Raw genomic sequence first — 17,798 nt, forward strand, 5'->3', positions numbered from 1 at the left:
TTACACTACCACAAGCCAAGTTCCACTGGAAGCTGGAAGAGAGAAGGAAGGATTCTCCTCTAAAGCCTTTGGGTGGAGGGTGGCCCTGCTGACACTTTCATTTTGGACTTGTAGCCTCCAGAACTGTGAGAAAATTAATTTGTGTTATTTTAAACCACCAAGTCTATGGTAATTTGTTATGGCAGAACTAGAAAAGTGATACAACAACAAAGCATAGATTTTGTATGTTTGATCACATGGAAACCACTGATCCTGATTCTGCCTCCCAATGAAGTTAACAACACTGACCCTGCTAGATGTCAATTCCATGTCTATCTTGTCCACCCATGTATCGTTAGTACCTGGCTCAGCATCAGTACAGAGTAGGCGCTTAATGAGTATTTGAAAAATAAATGAATTAACAGATGAATGAAAAATATAAATAACCCCACACTTTGGGATTTTGAAAATAATTTGATTTCCGTGTGTTGTTCAAGTTTGGGGCCAACTTGTTGTTTCTGACCAAGCTCACTTGCCTTTATTCAATGTAAATTTTGGAACCAAGATGGAAGGCCCCAGTCTCTCTGAAAATAGTAACTGGGGTGGAACAACAGTAGCAGTGGTGCCGCAGCAGAACTTAACAGGCCAGCCTTTCCTCGGCACACAGCGCTGGGGCTCTCACGGTTCCCTTACAGAATTCCTCAGCACTGTTAGCAAAGCTGACATAACATGACCACAGGACACCTACCGGGACGGCTTTGATCAGCCGCGCCTCCCAGACTTCTTCTCCAGAAAGGTGGCTCATGTTGGGCTGTGTAATAATTGTTACAGAAACCTTTCTAGAACGAAAAAGTTATCCTGACACCTGACTGAAGGTTACTGTGAGCATTCTGGGAGAATTTCAATAGGCCAGGCAAGTGAGTAAAGCCATTTCAGAACCATTCTTAAAGGGCAGTCCAGAGGGATTTCAGTGCTCGGCTAGAGGGCAGCAGAATTATTGCTGAAGTATTCCTTGTGGAGAGCTTTAACCTCACAGCCGAAGTGTATTCAAAACAATTCTGCTGCAATAGTAAAAAATATGTGTCCATGCTGTGCATTCCCAGAAGAGCATTTTGGCCTCTTCAGTCACTATTAGCCAAGAACTGAAAAAGAGCTGAGGGGGTAAATCGGTAAAGTGCTACCACAGAGACTTCACTCTAAAGACTGCTTGGGGAAGCCCCACAGTCTCAAAGGGTTAGCAACATTCGATGTTTTACAGGGCATGTGCTGAAATGAATAATTCATAGAAAAATGCTCCTAACTCTATTCAGGTAAGATTATACAGTAAAGAGAAAATACCAAGTAAAATATTCTTTTCTATGTGGTCCTTCTGCCAAGCCCCTATATTAATCCTCCACATGTACCCCGTGCAGAGCGCTCTCTACTAGGCACTGGGCAGGGTGGAGCAATGGCATCTCAGGCTAACCGAGCATGTGAGACATCATATATTCAACATGCATTCATTTAACCCCTACCTGTTAGGTGCAGGGGAGCTAGTGAGCTTCTAACTGACCTTCCCACTTCAAGTCCTGTGCCTCTTCTGTCCCCACTCTGCACAGCTCAGAATTCTCCCCCACTGCCTCCTGAGGGCCTACATGTTCAGGACTTTATCTTGCCACCCTTACCTCCTGCCACTCCATCCTACTCTCACTGCTTCTACCAACTCCTTGGCCTTCCAATTCCTTGTCCTCAGCGACTCTGCCTGGGAAACCCCTTTAAGCCACCCACATCTCCTCCCCTACCATGGTTCTTTCCATTCTTTAGGTCTCAGCTTCAACATCACCCCATAAGCAGGCCTTCCCTGACCCCATCTGTAAAGTACACACACTGCTTGGGGAAGCATTCCCTATCACAGTTCCTGTTTGTTGTTTCCTTCTTAATGTTCACTCACAGTTTCTAATTCTTTTATTTGTTTACTTAGAGGCTTTCATACCAGGTACTATGCCTATCTTTTCACCATTATATATCCAGTGCTTAACTCCATGAGGACATAATAGTTACTCAATAAATTAGAATTTTGCTAAGCACAGTAGTGGCTTAATAAATGTACTGATGAATGAATGACATGAAGGGACCAATGCTGGCTCTCCCTCAAGTAAATAGAAACATAGTGTTCAAATCTCAGTTATAAATTCCTGTTTTACAGGGTATGTGCTGAACTTCTCCACAAGTTCAAGGGCTCAAGATAGTGGTTGCAGAGAGAAAGAAAAGTCAAGCTCTTGTTAGAAAAACGTTGTTTCTGTTCTCATTTTAAATTAGGAAGTACGGTACTTTGAACTGATTAACGGCTCTAGAAGGAGCTCCAGCTCCCTTCATGCTCCTCTTCTTCCATCATCCCATCCCCTTACCTCGAGAGATTAAGTGATGATATGGTTGATCAAGTCCTAAGATATTAGTTGGGATACTTACTGGGCTTGAAGTATCAGCAAAGATAATGTAAATAAATCATTTAGGGGGCAAACACACTTTCTTCTTTTTGTTGCTAAGTGCGACCCACCATCTGAATGTTAACAACAGATGACTAGGATCTGGACATGGGCCTACAGTGAAACAAGTCACAGGGGCTGCTCAGCATTCTTAATCCCAGTTTCGGGGCTGTCCACTCCAGGCTAAAGGAATCATATGACTCTGTGCACTACAGTCTAAATCACAGAAACTCTTCTTGGTTTGAGACAAAAGAGAGGGAGTTTGGGGCAAACTGAAAGAGACTGATAGGAGCATAACCTGCCCATAGAAAAAGTTATATTTATTAAATTTCTCATGGACATGGTGGTCTCAAGATGGCAACAGCTCCAGGGAGAATAGCAGTTGCTACAGTTCCCAGGGAACTGAAGGTCCATGTTGGGAGCATAGATTTTTTTGAAATGCAGCAGAAGATGATGTGGGGAAATGAGACAGTGGTGAATGCCTGCCGTATGGCAATACAGTGCCTTGCTATAACTCAAGAGATTTTCAGTACAGTTATTAACCTCAGAAAGTTCATAAGGAGGTTTCTTTTTGAAAATTAAAAGAGAACTAAAAATTTTTGCACTTGCTGGGGTGGAGCTCTACCAAGAGGGCCCACATGGAAGCAGCCCAGGGAAGGAGGCACCTGGAGGAACTACGTGGAGGAAACTGCACTCATCATTCGGAAGGGGCCTGGCTTGTACACATCGTGATATTGAATTTGAGTCAAGCTTAACAAAAACTTGAAGAGCCAGGGAAGCCCAATGGCATTAAGGCTAATTATCAGGGATTCCCCACATACACACACACACCCCTACCACCAGCTTTTCACATCTAAAGTACACAGCTGTATCTTGGATTTAATCATCTTCCTAGAACTGGGAAGAGTCGGCCTCCTCCAAAACTGCCAATTCTGGAGGGAGAGAGTAAATCGGCACTGCTGTCATCGTGTAGAGCGACTCAGCACAAGTTGAGAATTGAGGCTTGGGGCCCGGGTATCTCCTAAAGTAGCCGGCCTAGCACAGGTTACCACGGTGCAGCCCAGCATTTGAGAGTCATTGATTTAGGATACTATACCTTTCTCCATGTTACCAGAGGTAATCAAGAGATGATCTTACCACCTGACAGTGTCTACCTTTGCTGGAAATCATCTGTCTCCAATTATTTTTCTCTGATATGTATTAAAATGCAGATTATTGAGCCTGGACAAGACTTAATTGAATGGGAATCTCTGAGAGTGGAGTCCAGGAATCTTTATTCTAATCAATATACAATTCAAAAATTCCTAAATCCATTAAGGTTTGAAGACTACAGTTCTTTCCCCTTTGTTCCAATAGCATAAGGTGTTTCTTTATACCCACTATCAATCTCACTTCCTACCTAATGCCTGCCAGACCCTTCAGGTTTCCCATTCTTCCCCTATTATTGCCACTAATGCAACCACTGTCATGCAGAGGATGGACCCTTAAAGTGGCTCCATTGTGTAGCTGGCTTATTGGTTTGCATAATGGTCTCTATCTCCTGACATTCCTGTGCCAAAACCCTCACTTCTAAGTTTCTGACATTTGCCTCCCTGTGATGTGGTATTAGCAATTTACATCAGGGATTATCAGCCCTCAGACTTGGCATATCAGTAAGTATTCAGCACCTATCATGACCTCAGTATCAGACTACAGGGATGAACAATTCTCTTGAGATACCCTAAAATTCTAAGAAACCATTTCTGTCCTCAAGTTACTTAAAATATAGTTATAGTCTAATATTTATCTAGGTAAAGAAAATCTTATAATAAAGTATAACCACAAAAATAAGAACAAAAGGAGGGGGGCGGAAGATGGCGGCGTGAGTAGAGCAGCGGAAATCTCCTCCCAAAACAACATATATCTATGAAAATATAACAAAGACAACCCTTCCTAGAATAAAGACCAGAGGACACAGGACAATATCCAGACCACATCCGCACCTGAGAGAACCCAGCGCCTCGCGAAGGGGGTAAGATACAAGCCCGGCCCGGCGGGAGCTGAGCGCCCCTCCCCCCAGCTCCCGGCGGGAGAAGAGCAGGCAGAGCGGGAGGGAGACGGAGCCCAGGACTGCCGAACACCCAGCCCCAGCCATCCGGGCCAGAGTGCAGACACAGTACGTGCCCAGGGGGCCCTGGATGCTAGGGAAACAGGGCAGCAAGAACAGTGAGCGGGCACCTGAGGCCGGGTGATGGAGGACATAAGAAAAGCGCGCGACCATTTTCTTTTTTTTTTTTGCTTTTTTGCTGTTTTGTTTTGGCGAGCGCTTTTTGGAAGTCTTAAAGGGATAGGGACCCCAATACTAGGGAAACAGGGCAGAAAGACCGGTGAGCAGAGGCCTGAGGCTGGCACCGGAGAATAAAGAAAAACGAACGACCACCTTTTTTTTTTTTTTTTTTTTTTATTAAAAACTTTTTTTTTTTTAATTAAAAAAATTTTTTTTTCTTTTTTTTTTTTGGTGGTCGTTGTTTTGTTCTTGGCGGGTGCTTTTTGGAAGTCTTAAAGGGGCAGGGCGGGACACTTAATCCAGAGGTAGGGAATCCGGGATCTCTGGGCACCCTAACCCCTGGGCTGCAGGGAGCAGGGAGGCCCCTTACGGAGATAAATAGCCTCCCAGCAGCTCCTGCTCCAACGCGACTCCACCATTTTGGAGTAGCTGCCCGAGCCAGGCCACGCCCACAGCAACAGCGGAGATTAACTCCATAGCAGCCGGGCAGGAAGCACAAACACTGTCTGCGCGCAGCTGCGCAGCACAAGCCACTAGAGGTCGCTGTTCTCCCAGGAGAGGAGGGCCACAAACCAACAAGAAAGGAAGTCCTTCCAGCCGTCACTCGTCCCAGTTCTGCAGACTATTCCTATCACCATGAAAAGGCAAAGCTACAGGCAGACAAAGATCACAGAGACAACACCAGAGAAGGAGACAGACCTAACCAGTCTTCCTGAAAAAGAATTCAAAATAAGAATCATAAACATGCTGACAGAGATGCAGAGAAATACGCAAGAGAAATGGGATGAAGTCCGGAAGGAGATCACAGATGCCAGAAAGGAGATTGCAGAAATGAAACAAACTCTGGAAGGGTTTATAAGCAGAATGGATAGAATGCAAGAGGCCATTGATGGAATTGAAATCAGAGTACAGGAACGCATAGAAGCTGACATAGAGAGAGACAAAAGGATCTCCAGGAATGAAACAATATTAAGAGAACTGTGTGACCAATCCAAAAGGAACAATATCCGTATTATAGGGGTCCCAGAAGAAGAAGAGAGAGGAAAAGAGATGGAAAGCATCTTAGAAGAAATAATTGCTGAAAACTTCCCCACACTGGGGGAGGAAGTAATCGAACAGACCACGGAAATACACAGAACCCCCAACAGAAAGGATCCAAGAAGGGCAACACCAAGACACATAATAATTAAAATGGCAAAGATCAAGGACAAGGAAAGAGTGTTAAAGGCAGCTAGAGAGAAAAAGGTCACCTATAAAGGGAAACCCATCAGGCTAACGTCAGATTTCTCAACAGAAACCCTACAGGCCAGAAGAGAATGGCATGATATATTTAATACAATGAAACAGAAGGGCCTTGAACCAAGGATACTGTATCCAGCACGACTATCATTCAAATATGATGGTGTGATTAAACAATTCCCAGACAAACAAAAGCTGAGGGAATTTGCTTTCCACAAACCACCTCTACAGAACATCTTACAGGGACTGCTCTAGATGGGAGCACTCCTAGAAAGAGCACAGCACAAAACACCAAACATATGAAGAATCGAGGAGGAGGAACAAGAAGGGAGAGAAGAAAAGAATCTCCAGACAGTGTATATATCAGCTCAATAAGCGAGCTAAGTTAGGCAGTAAGATACTAAAGAGGCTAACCCTGAACCTTTGGTAACCACGAATTTAAAGCCTGCAATGGCAATAAGTACATATCTTTCAATCACCCTAAATGTTAATGGGTGGAATGCACCAATCAAAAGACACAGAGTAACAGAATGGATAAAAAAGCAAGACCCATCTATATGCTGCTTACAAGAAACTCACCTCAAACCCAAAGACATGTACAGACTAAAAGTCAAGGGATGGAAAAACATACTTCAAGCAAACAACAGTGAGAAGAAAGCAGGGGTTACAGTACTAATATCAGACAAAATAGACTTCAAAACAAAGAAAGTAACAAGAGATAAAGAAGGACACTACATAATGATAAAGGGCTCAGTCAAACAAGAGGATATAACCATTCTAAATATATATGCACCCAACACAGGAGCACCAGCATATGTGAAACAAATACTAACAGAACTAAAGGGGGATATAGACTGCAATGCATTCATTCTAGGAGACTTCAACACACCACTCACCCCAAAGGATAGATCCACTGGGCAGAAAATAAGTAAGGACACGGAAGCACTGAACAACACAGTAGAGCAGATGGACCTAATAGACATCTATAGAACTCTACATCCAAAAGCAGCGGGATATACATTCTTCTCAAGTGCACATGGAACATTCTCCAGAATAGACCACATACTAGGCCACAAAAAGAGCCTCAGAAAATTCCAAAAGATTGAAATCCTACCAACCAACTTTTCAGACCACAAAGGCATAAAACTAGAAATAAACTGTACAAAGAAAGCAAAGAGGCTCACAAACACATGGAGGCTTAACAACACGCTCCTAAATAATCAATGGATCAATGACCAAATCAAAATGGAGATCCAGCAATATATGGAAACAAATGACAACAACAACACTAAGCCCCAACTTCTGTGGGACGCAGCAAATCAGTCTTAAGAGGAAAGTATATAGCAATCCAAGCATATTTAAAAAAGGAAGAGCAATCCCAAATGAATGGTATAATGTCACAATTATCGAAATTGGAAAAAGAAGAACAGATGAGGCCTAAGGTCAGCAGAAGGAGGGACATAATAAAGATCAGAGAAGAAATTAATAAAATTGAGAAGAATAAAACAATAGCAAAAATCGATGAAATCAAGAGCTGGTTCTTTGAGAAAATAAACAAAATAGATAAGCCTCTAGCCAGACTTATTAAGAAGAAAAGAGAGTCAACACAAATCAACAGTATCAGAAACGAGAAAGGAAAAATCACGACGGACCCCACGGAAATGCAAAGAATTATTGGAGAATACTATGAAAACCTATATGCTAACAAGCTGGGAAACCTAGGAGAAATGGACAACTTCCTAGAAAAATATAACCTTCCAAGACTGACCCAGTAAGAAACAGAAAATCTAAACAGACCAATTACCAGCAACGAAATTGAAGCGGTAATCAAAAAACTACCAAAGAACAAAACCCCCGGGCCAGATGGATTTACCTCGGAATTTTATCAGACATACAGGGAAGGCATAATACCCATTCTCCTTAGAGTTTTCCAAAAAATAGAGGAGGAGGGGATACTCCCAAACTCATTCTATGAAGCTAACATCACCCTAATACCAAAACCAGGCAAAGACCCCACCAAAAAAGAAAACTACAGACCAATATCCCTGATGAACCTAGATGCAAAAATACTCAACAAAATATTAGCAAACCGAATTCAAAAATACATCAAAAGGATCATACACCATGACCAAGTGGGATTCATCCCAGGGATGCAAGGATGGTACAACATTCGAAAGTCCATCAACATCATCCACCACATCAACAAAAAGAAAGACAAAAAACACATGATCATCTCCAGAGATGCTGAAAAAGCATTTGACAAAGTTCAACATCCATTCATGTTAAAAACTCTCAGCAAAATGGGAATAGAGGGCAAGTACCTCAACATAATAAAGGCCATCTATGATAAACCCACAGCCAACATTATATTGAACAGCGAGAAGCTGAAAGCATTTCCTCTGAGATCGGGAACTAGACAGGGATGCCCACTTTCTCCACTGTTATTTAACATAGTACTGGAGGTCCTAGCCACGGCAATCAGACAGAACAAAGAACTACAAGGAATCCAGATTGGTAAAGAAGAAGTTAAACTGTCACTATTTGCAGATGACATGATACTGTACATAAAAAATCCTAAAGACTCCACCCCAAAACTACTAGAACTGATATCGAAATACAGCAAAGTTGCAGGATACAAAATCAACACACAGAAATCTGTGGCTTTCTGGTATACTAACAATGAACCAACAGAAAGAGAAATCAGGAAAACAACTCCATTCACAATTGCATCAAAAAAAATAAAATACCTAGGAATAAACCTAACCAAAGAAGAGAAAGACTTATACTCTGAAAACTACAAGTCACTCTTAAGAGAAATTAAAGGGGACACTAACAGATGGAAACTCATCCCATGCTCGTGGCTAGGAAGAATTAATATCGTCAAAATGGCCATCCTGCCCAAAGCAATATACAGATTTGATGCAATCCCTATGAAACTACCAGCAACATTCTTCAATGAACTGGAACAAATAATTCAAAAATTCATTTGGAAACACAAAAGACCCCAAATAGCCAAAGCAATCCTGAGAAAGAAGAATAAAGTAGGGGGGATCTCACTCCCCAACTTCAAGCTCTACTATAAAGCTATAGTAATCAAGACAATTTGGTACTGGCACAAGAGCAGAGCCACAGACCAATGGAACAGACTAGAGAATCCAGACATTAACCCAGACATATATGGTCAATTAATATTTGATAAAGGAGCCATGGACATACAATGGCGAAATGACAGTCTCTTCAACAGGTGGTGCTGGCAAAATTGGACAGCTACATGTAGGAGAATGAAACTGGACCATTGTCTAACCCCATATACAAAAGTAAACTCAAAATGGATCAAAGACCTGAATGTAAGCCATGAAACCATTAAACTCTTGGAAGAAAACATAGGCAAAAACCTCTTAGACATAAACATGAGTGACCTCTTCTTGAACATATCTCCCCGGGCAAGGAAAACAACAGCAAAAATGAGTAAGTGGGACTATATTAAGCTGAAAAGATTCTGTACAGCAAAAGACACCATCAATAGAACAAGAAGGATCCCTACAGTATGGGAGAATATATTTGAAAATGACACATCTGATAAAGGCTTGACGTCCAGAATATATAAGGAGCTCACACGCCTCAACAAACAAAAAACAAATAACCCAATTAAAAAATGGGCAGAGGAACTGAACAGACAGTTCTCCAAAAAAGAAATACAGATGGCCAACAGACACATGAAAAGATGCTCCACATCGCTAATTATCAGAGAAATGCAAATTAAAACTACAATGAGGTATCACCTCACACCAGTAAGGATGGCTGCCATCCAAAAGACAAACAACAATAAATGTTGGCGAGGCTGTGGAGAAAGGGGAACCCTCCTACACTGCTGGTGGGAATGTAAGTTAGTTCAACCATTGTGGAAAGCAGTATGGAGGTACATCAAAATGCTCAAAACAGACTTACCATTTGACCCAGAAATTCCACTCCTATGAATTTACCCTAAGAACGCAGCAATCAAGTTTGAGAAAGACAGATGCACCCCTATGTTTATTGCAGCACTATTTACAATAGCCAAGAATTGGAAGCAACCTAAATGTCCATCGATAGATGACTGGATAAAGATGTGGTACATATACACAATGGAATACTACTCAGCCATAAGAAAAGGGAAAATCCAATCATTTGCAGCAACATGGATGGAGCTGGAGGGTATTATGCTCAGTGAAACAAGCCAAGCAGAGAAAGAGAAATACCAAATGATTTCACTTATCTGTGGAATATAAGAACAAAGGAAAAACTGAAGGAATAAAACAGCAGCAGAATCACAGAACTCAAGAATGGACTAACAGGTACCAAAGGGAAAGGGACTGGGGAGGATGGGTGGGTAGGGAGGGATAAGGGGGGGAGAAGTAGGGGGGTATTAAGATTAACATGCATGGGGGGGTAGGAGAAAAGGGAGGGCTGTACAACACAGAGAAGGCAAGTAGGGATTCTACATTTTGCTATGCTGATGGACAGTGACTGTAAAGGGGTTTATAGGGGGGACCTGGTATAGGGGAGAGCGTAGTAAACATAATATTTGTCATGTAAGTGTAGATTAGTGATACCAAAAACAAAGAAAAAAAAAAAAGGGCAGTTCCTGTGTGGTAACCTCCAACGATTTCTACACAAGGGTATAAAGGGCATATAAAAGTGTAGGCAAAGGGTCTGTTTGTGTTTATACAGAGGATCAAAGCCTAATTGGGCTACCCCGAAAATGAACTAAGATACGATATGAAAAAGAACTTCCAACATCAGCACTCTCTGGAAGACTCATGCCAGAAGATGATCATCAAAAAACCCCAACAAAGATCCACGCACTGCTACAGCTGTAGATGCACTCATCCCACCAGTTCCTGGACTTGCCATGGGAATGAGGAAGGAGATATCTAAGCTGGCCTGTGCATACGGTAAAACAACAAATTTGACTGGATCTATACTGTTGGAACTCAACCAAGAATTAGGAGAAGTGCAAATTGTAGCGCTCCAAAGTCTTACAACTACAGACTATTTACTGTTAAAAGAACATATGGCATGTGAACAGTCCCCAGGATTGTTTTGTTTTAATTTGTCTGATTTCTCTCAGACTGTTCAAGTTCAGTTGGACAATATCCACCATGTCATAGATAAGTTTTCACAAATGCCTAAGGTGCCTAAATGGTTTACTTGGTTTCACTGGAGATGGCTGGTAATTACAGATATGCTTTGGTTATGTAACTATACTCCTATTATGTTAATGTGTGTGCACAATTTAAGTAGTAGCTCAAAACCTATACATGCTGAAGTTACTCTACAAGAAGATATGTCAAAGAAATAATCAATCTTCCCATGTTCTCTTCCGCCTGCTACTTCTATAGCTTTTCTTCTTCCTTCCTAATTACAACCCTTAAATAGAATTCGTGCCTCGTATCAAATTTACCGAGTATCATAATTCTTCCAAGTGGTAAAGATACCTCAAGACAAATGCTGGGCATAGAAGCCACAGGGCATAAATATGCAAAGAAGTAAAAAGCTAACCTTTTCAAACAATAAGGCTTCCCTCTCACTTACCAACTTCACATTTCCCTGTATGGCCCCGGAAGATGACTGGTTAGCCAGAGACGGGTAAGATTCCTCATGGGAGGAACGACCTAAGACAGGCACAGTCGCAGGGGGGCCATCAGGTGAGAAATTGGGGATCAACAGAGGTGAGGCTTAGAACCTCACACCCCCTGTTCTGAGAGAAATCTTATGCATACGTGGATGTTTTATTGCCCTGGTCTAGCTTGGATTAACACATAGTCTACAGGCACACACCTGATCATCTACTTTTGCTCTCTTACAACACTAAACTATGTTTTCTACCTTTATCTTGTATCTACCTACCACTTCAGCATTTTATTAAAAATAATAATAATAAAGAGAGAAATGTGGTATCCACATATAAATCAAGTATAAAAACCAAATGAGTATTCATATTTGAACTGACTGTTTATAGTTCATATCGCATGAGCAAAACCGAAAGTTTCTGTGATGGCTGCCCTTGTACTGTTCACTATGTAACTTATTCACTATGTAAGAATTTGTTCTCCATGTAGGAACTTGTTTGTTATGCCTCAGAAGATTTGAGACTGACGAAAATTAGGCTTGGGGTGGATTAATGATTGTGCATTGAGCATTGACTCCCCTATACAGAATTTTATTGTCGTTAACAACCATTTGATCAATAAATATGAGAGATGCCCTCACAAAAAAAAAAAAAAAAAAAGGACAGACTTCCAATGGTAAAATAAATAAGTAACCAGTATGTAATGTATAGCATAAGGAATATAGTCAAGATATTGTAACAGCTTGGTAGGGTGATAGCTCGAACCTAGAATTATGTATATAAATGTTCGACTACTGTGTTGTACACTTGAAACTAATGTAATGTAATACTGTGCGTCAACTACCCTTCAATAAAAAATAATTATTTAAAAAAAAAAAAAATAAGAACAAAAGAAGTGCAAATGTAAAATGGTATAGAGGCTATGGGAAACAGTGCGGTCATTTTTCCAAAATTAAAAATGGAATTACCGTATGATCTGGCAATCCCACTTCTGGGTATTTACTCAAAAGAATTGAAAGAAAGGTCCCAAAGAGATATGCACACACCCATGTTCATAGTAGCATTATTCAAAATAGCCAAAAGGTTGAAGCAACCCAGGTGTCCACTGATGGAGGAATAGATAAACCAAATGTGGCCTACACATATAATGTGGTATTATTCAACTACGAAGGAAGAAAATTCTGACATATGCTACAACATGGATGAACCTTGAGGACATTATGCTAAGTAAAATGAGCCAGTCACAAAAAGAAAAATAGTGTATGATTCCACTTATATTAGGTACCTAGAATAGTCAAAATCATAGAGACAGAAAGTAATCATACAGTCAGGAAGACAGAATCATAAAGACAGAAAGGTGGTTGCCAGGGGCTGGGGAGAGAGGGAAATGAGGGATTGTTTTTTATTGGATATAGGGTTTAAGTTTTGAAAGGTGTTTGCACAACAATGTGAATTTATTTACCACTGCTGAACTGCACACTTAAAGATGGTTAAGATGGTAAAGTTTGTTTTATCAATAAAAATAATAAATAATAATAACCAAGCAAACAGCTCGATTGCTATTTAGCTTATCTCATCTTTGTGAAAGGCCTGCACACATCAGGTAGCTACCCTGCTTTGTATGGTACCACTTTATATGAACGTGGTTGCAGCTATTCTCCACCAGTGTATAAACTTCCTATATGGGCTGGAAAATTCCTTACCTGAGATTTGAGCAACAATCCTCTCTAAGCTCTAATTCAACCATTTTCCTCCCACACAGGTTGGAAGCCTATTCTCGTGAGTTCTGGTTGGTGCCCGTCCCAGACAGCCTGGAAGGGAGAAACGAGATAAATCAGCACTTTAAAACACTGAATGTCCTTCAAGGACGCACTTTATCTACAGAGGCCATCACAGGAAAGGTAGGTACATTAATCATCTCCCCTGCTGGAAATGAAGGAGACGAAATAAATAAACAGGCCATCATCATGATCAGGTATCAAAGGTTCATTTTAGGTCATACCCCCATTAAAACAAATTTCAATGCTGTCAGGAGCAATGTCATGAATCTTTAGTACTTTTTTTTGATGAGTAATTCATGCTGGGATGAAGCATGCTCCCTATGAGCTCCATATGAGTGCCCCTGTAATTTCTCCACCTTTTCATTTTTGGTGATCTCAAAGCAGGCATGGAATAGGGCTATTTGTTTACCTTTGCCTTAAATACTATGTGAAGTTAATGCAACTGGTAAGTTAGAATGTCAATAACTTAGGGAGCAATATCAGCAGTTTGTTCTATGTGCCGTATCGTGTGGGCTTATCATTTTAATATTATTACTTAAATCTTTTAAAAATAGCTCATCATTTTAATATGCATCTATAAATGAATGTTAGGAAATACAAACAAGCAAAAAGATGAAAATAAACATTTACTCTCCAACCTACCCAGAGATAACAAGGATTAGCACCTTGGTTTATATCTTAAAAAATCTTTTTTTCACACATACACAAACACAGTATTTTAGAAAAATCAGATCCTGTTGCCTATTTTGGTAGGAAGAATTCTGAGATTTCACCAGAATTTTTTGCCAGACACTAGAGGTGTGCCAAATATATGACATTAGCCTCAAGGAACTCCAAGACAATGTGTGTGGGAGGGGTGGGGCGGGGGGCTGTAGAGTGGGAGGGTGGTAAGCACAAACCTGTGCCAAGCTCAGGAAAACAAACCCAAGAACACATCCTAATGATGTGGAGCCAGAAACACCATTTTTATGCAGGAAGCATAGAACATTGCTTTGATTCTTTTAAATGGATGGATTAAAGAAAAGGAGAAAGAATTTAAAAGGATGTGTTTCTCTTCCCATTCCAGGAGGAAACCTAGGAAAAGAGACCATTAACTGTTGGAATTAGTATATCTTTTAAGGAAAAAAGAAGACAGGGACCCACTGTAGAGAAAGTAAAGTTACAGCTGTTGGCTTGAAACAAGTATTTTTGAGTTTGAAATTCTTAAAATAGGTTCCATTAGTTTTACTTAAATGTTTTTAAAATATGGTAGCTCAACTCCCACCCTACCCTATCACCCAAGGTCTAGCTTGTGGCAAAGAGCATTAAAGTAAAACCTGAATAAATAAACACAATTCTGAAGCCCCATTCTATGTGAAAAACAAAACAAAGTCAAAACTGACTTTTCCCTCTTTAACAGAATGCCCAAAGAAGAAAATTTTTCTCACACTGCTAAGCCCAACCATCATCAGATTCCCATGGGCAGGAATGCCAAGCTTGCTAGTATGTAAAAGAATTTAGATGACTTTTTCTTGAAAGGATGATTTAAAACCATAGGAAAACTAGGATAATGCTTGAGAATTTCTGATTCCTACAAATTCTTCTCCTGGAAGAATTTACTTTTATTTCAAACATTATTATTTATTAACAATAAAGAGATTTGATATGTCTAATTTTTGTTGCATTCTCTTCAAACACAGAATACACATGTACATTAAATAACTCATTTTTCTCAATAGACTTATTCCTAAAGAGATGGTGTGTGCGTGTGTGTGTGTGTGTGTATGTGTGTGTGTGTGTGTGTATTAAGATATATATATATATAATCTTAAGAAGAAATCTCTGACCATATTGGAGTAACTAATACCAAATTTTCCTTCCTGCTATGAAGAACTACAGAACAGGATAAAATACATGAAAGAGCTGTTTCAGGTACTATACAAGGGTCAGCACATGACTGTCATCTTGAGAGAAAGGAAGTGAACCATCTGAGCCCTCCAGTTGCCCTGGATGCCTTCACAGGGACACCTTCAGACCAAAGTACAAGGGAAGGGGAGTCAAGAAGGCCGTCATGGTCTCTCTCAGTTGAAGACAGAGCCTGGAGTTTAGGGAAAATGGCAGCTAGAATTTGTGGGGCAGGGAACTGGAAAAGAAGGAGTTATCCAGGAAAAAAACATTTTCCAGAAATGCATATAAGGATTTTTCTTAAGTCTGTTGCTGAACATTAGGCTATACTTGTGCAGGATGAAGAGCCCCACAAATCTATGCTGAGAGCTACCAGGGTGCTGTCAGCATCCGAACAATCACCAGAGCCTGTGCAGGCCTGGGACAAGCCGAAATGGAACTTACTGAGCATCTGGAGCATTTGGTATACACCCCAGAAGAACCATGCCTTCTAAGGTCCTAAGGAGTACCAAACCTGTCACAGAGTATAAGCTACTCTAAATTGGCCCTATAAAAACTATTAACAGTCCTCAAAAGGATCAAACTGAATAGCAAGTGATTGAACTGCCTAGGAGAACAAAAGCCCAGCAATGTTTAAAAATAAAAACAGTGAAAGCCAGACACTTAAAAACATAATCAGGAAGCAGGAGCATGGGAACTAAAACCAGGAGAAAAATCAGCCAATAAAAAATGGAACCTGAAGCAGACAGAATTAGAGACAAAGGCTTTATAACAGGTATGTATAAATATGGTCAAAGGAAAACATGAACATTATGAAAAGAAAAACTACAATATACAAAATGAGAAATTTGTAAAATAGAGATTCATTAGATGGGATTAACAGAAATTTAGGCACTGAAGAAGAAAATTTCAATTAATTTGTAGACATAGCAATAGAAGTTACCCAAACTAACATTCAGAGAGACAAAGAAACTGACAAAGAAAAGTTACTAGAACCTCAGTGACCCATGGGGCAATAAAAGCAGCTGGAGCCCCAGAAGGAAGGAGAAAAAAAGGACTGGGGCAGAAAATTTTGAAGAAATAAGGGGCAAATATTTTTCCAAATTATATGAAAACAATAAACCCACAGATTCAAGAATTCAGAGTCTCCTAAGCAGGGTTGCACAAATAAAACCACACTGAGGCACTTCATAATTAAATAATAAGGGTGAAAAAATTTTAAGTCACACTGTATACTGGGGAACAAAGATAAGAATGATCACAGATGTCTCAAAAACACAAGCCAGAAGATAATGGAATAGCATCATTAAAGTTCTGAAAGGGAAAAAACAAGTTGCCAACCTAGAATTCTGTATCCAGCAAAACACCTGGCAAAAATAAAACCAAACACAGTTGTCTTGAACAATGAAAAGAATAGTTGTGAGAGTCTGAACTATAGAACTGAACTGATCTTAAACAACAAGAACTATTAATGGAAATATTAGGCTGGGAAAAAACAATTCCAGATGAAAACATTTTTTAAAAAGAAAAGTGGGACAAAAAAGCAGTATAGTCTATAGGATGAAGATCATAGGATTTGGAATCAGTTTCCTCATCTGTAAAACATGATTGGTCATGCCTGCATCACAGAGGTGTTGCAAAATTCAATTAAATAAGGTAGTTAAAGCACAGTTAAAGCACGTAGCACAGTGACTGGAACATCCTAAGCACTCAACCAATCACATCTATTATTATTTTATTAGTACCTATTTAATATGCTAAGAGATTACTGTTAATTCTTAATGAATACTTTTACACAGAGTATCATATAGGTAAAAGAGAGAAAGGCTGCTTGCCATTCAGCTTTGAAATTTATCTTGGAAACAGGTAGGTAGTTAAATATCTTAGTCATACTGATGCTTTGCAGTGTGGAAAACTGAGAAGAGATGAGACATTGTGAGAGAAGTAACAAAGGTGAGAAAGCAAGAGTCTCAGCTCCCAGATGAATGACCCAATGCTGTCTTGTTGATTTGTAATGAAAAAAATCTCTTAATATTCCTAATAGGTATTTTGGCCTTTCATTACATATCCAGAAGAGCTGTAAAATAAAAAATAACTGTTACAAAACGGGAGCAGACTCACAGAACCCAAGAATGGACTAACAGTTACCAAAAGGTAAGGGACCGGGGAGGATGGGTGGGAAGGGAGGGATAAGGGGAAAAAGGAACATTACGATTAGCAGACATAATGTAGAGGGGGGCACGGGGAAGGCAGCATAACACAGAGAAGACAAGTAGTGACTCTACAGTGTCTTACTACGCAGATGGACAGTGACTGTAATGGGGTATGTTGTGGGGACTTGATAATGGAGGGAGTCTAGTAACCATAATGTTGCTCATGTAATTGTATAGTAATGATACCTAAATAAATAGATAGATAGATAGATAGGTAGATAGATGATAGAACTGTTAAAATTTTTTCTTGATTCTTAACTTTGTTTCACTGGAGAAAAGAATTTATAAAGTAATTACCTGCTTATGGTTCTACAAATAACGAATGCAATGAATTTAAGACCAACATGCATATGGAAAAAG

The 17,798-nt window shown here is 40.1% G+C and overlaps 1 long non-coding RNA gene across 1 annotated transcript in view; it reads right to left on the minus strand.

Annotated features, from left to right (window-relative positions):
- LOC130683805 (uncharacterized) overlaps positions 1-17,798 on the minus strand; it is a 175,684-nt gene that overhangs the window by 60,934 nt on the left and 96,952 nt on the right. Inside the window, exon 2 of the long non-coding RNA XR_008997793.1 lies at positions 13,264-13,371. This is a non-coding gene — a long non-coding RNA (uncharacterized LOC130683805). The remainder of the gene's footprint in view (positions 1-13,263; positions 13,372-17,798) is intronic.

This window comes from Manis pentadactyla, chromosome 5 (genome assembly GCF_030020395.1).
Source record: "Manis pentadactyla isolate mManPen7 chromosome 5, mManPen7.hap1, whole genome shotgun sequence".
Taxonomy (NCBI): Eukaryota; Metazoa; Chordata; class Mammalia; order Pholidota; family Manidae; genus Manis; species Manis pentadactyla.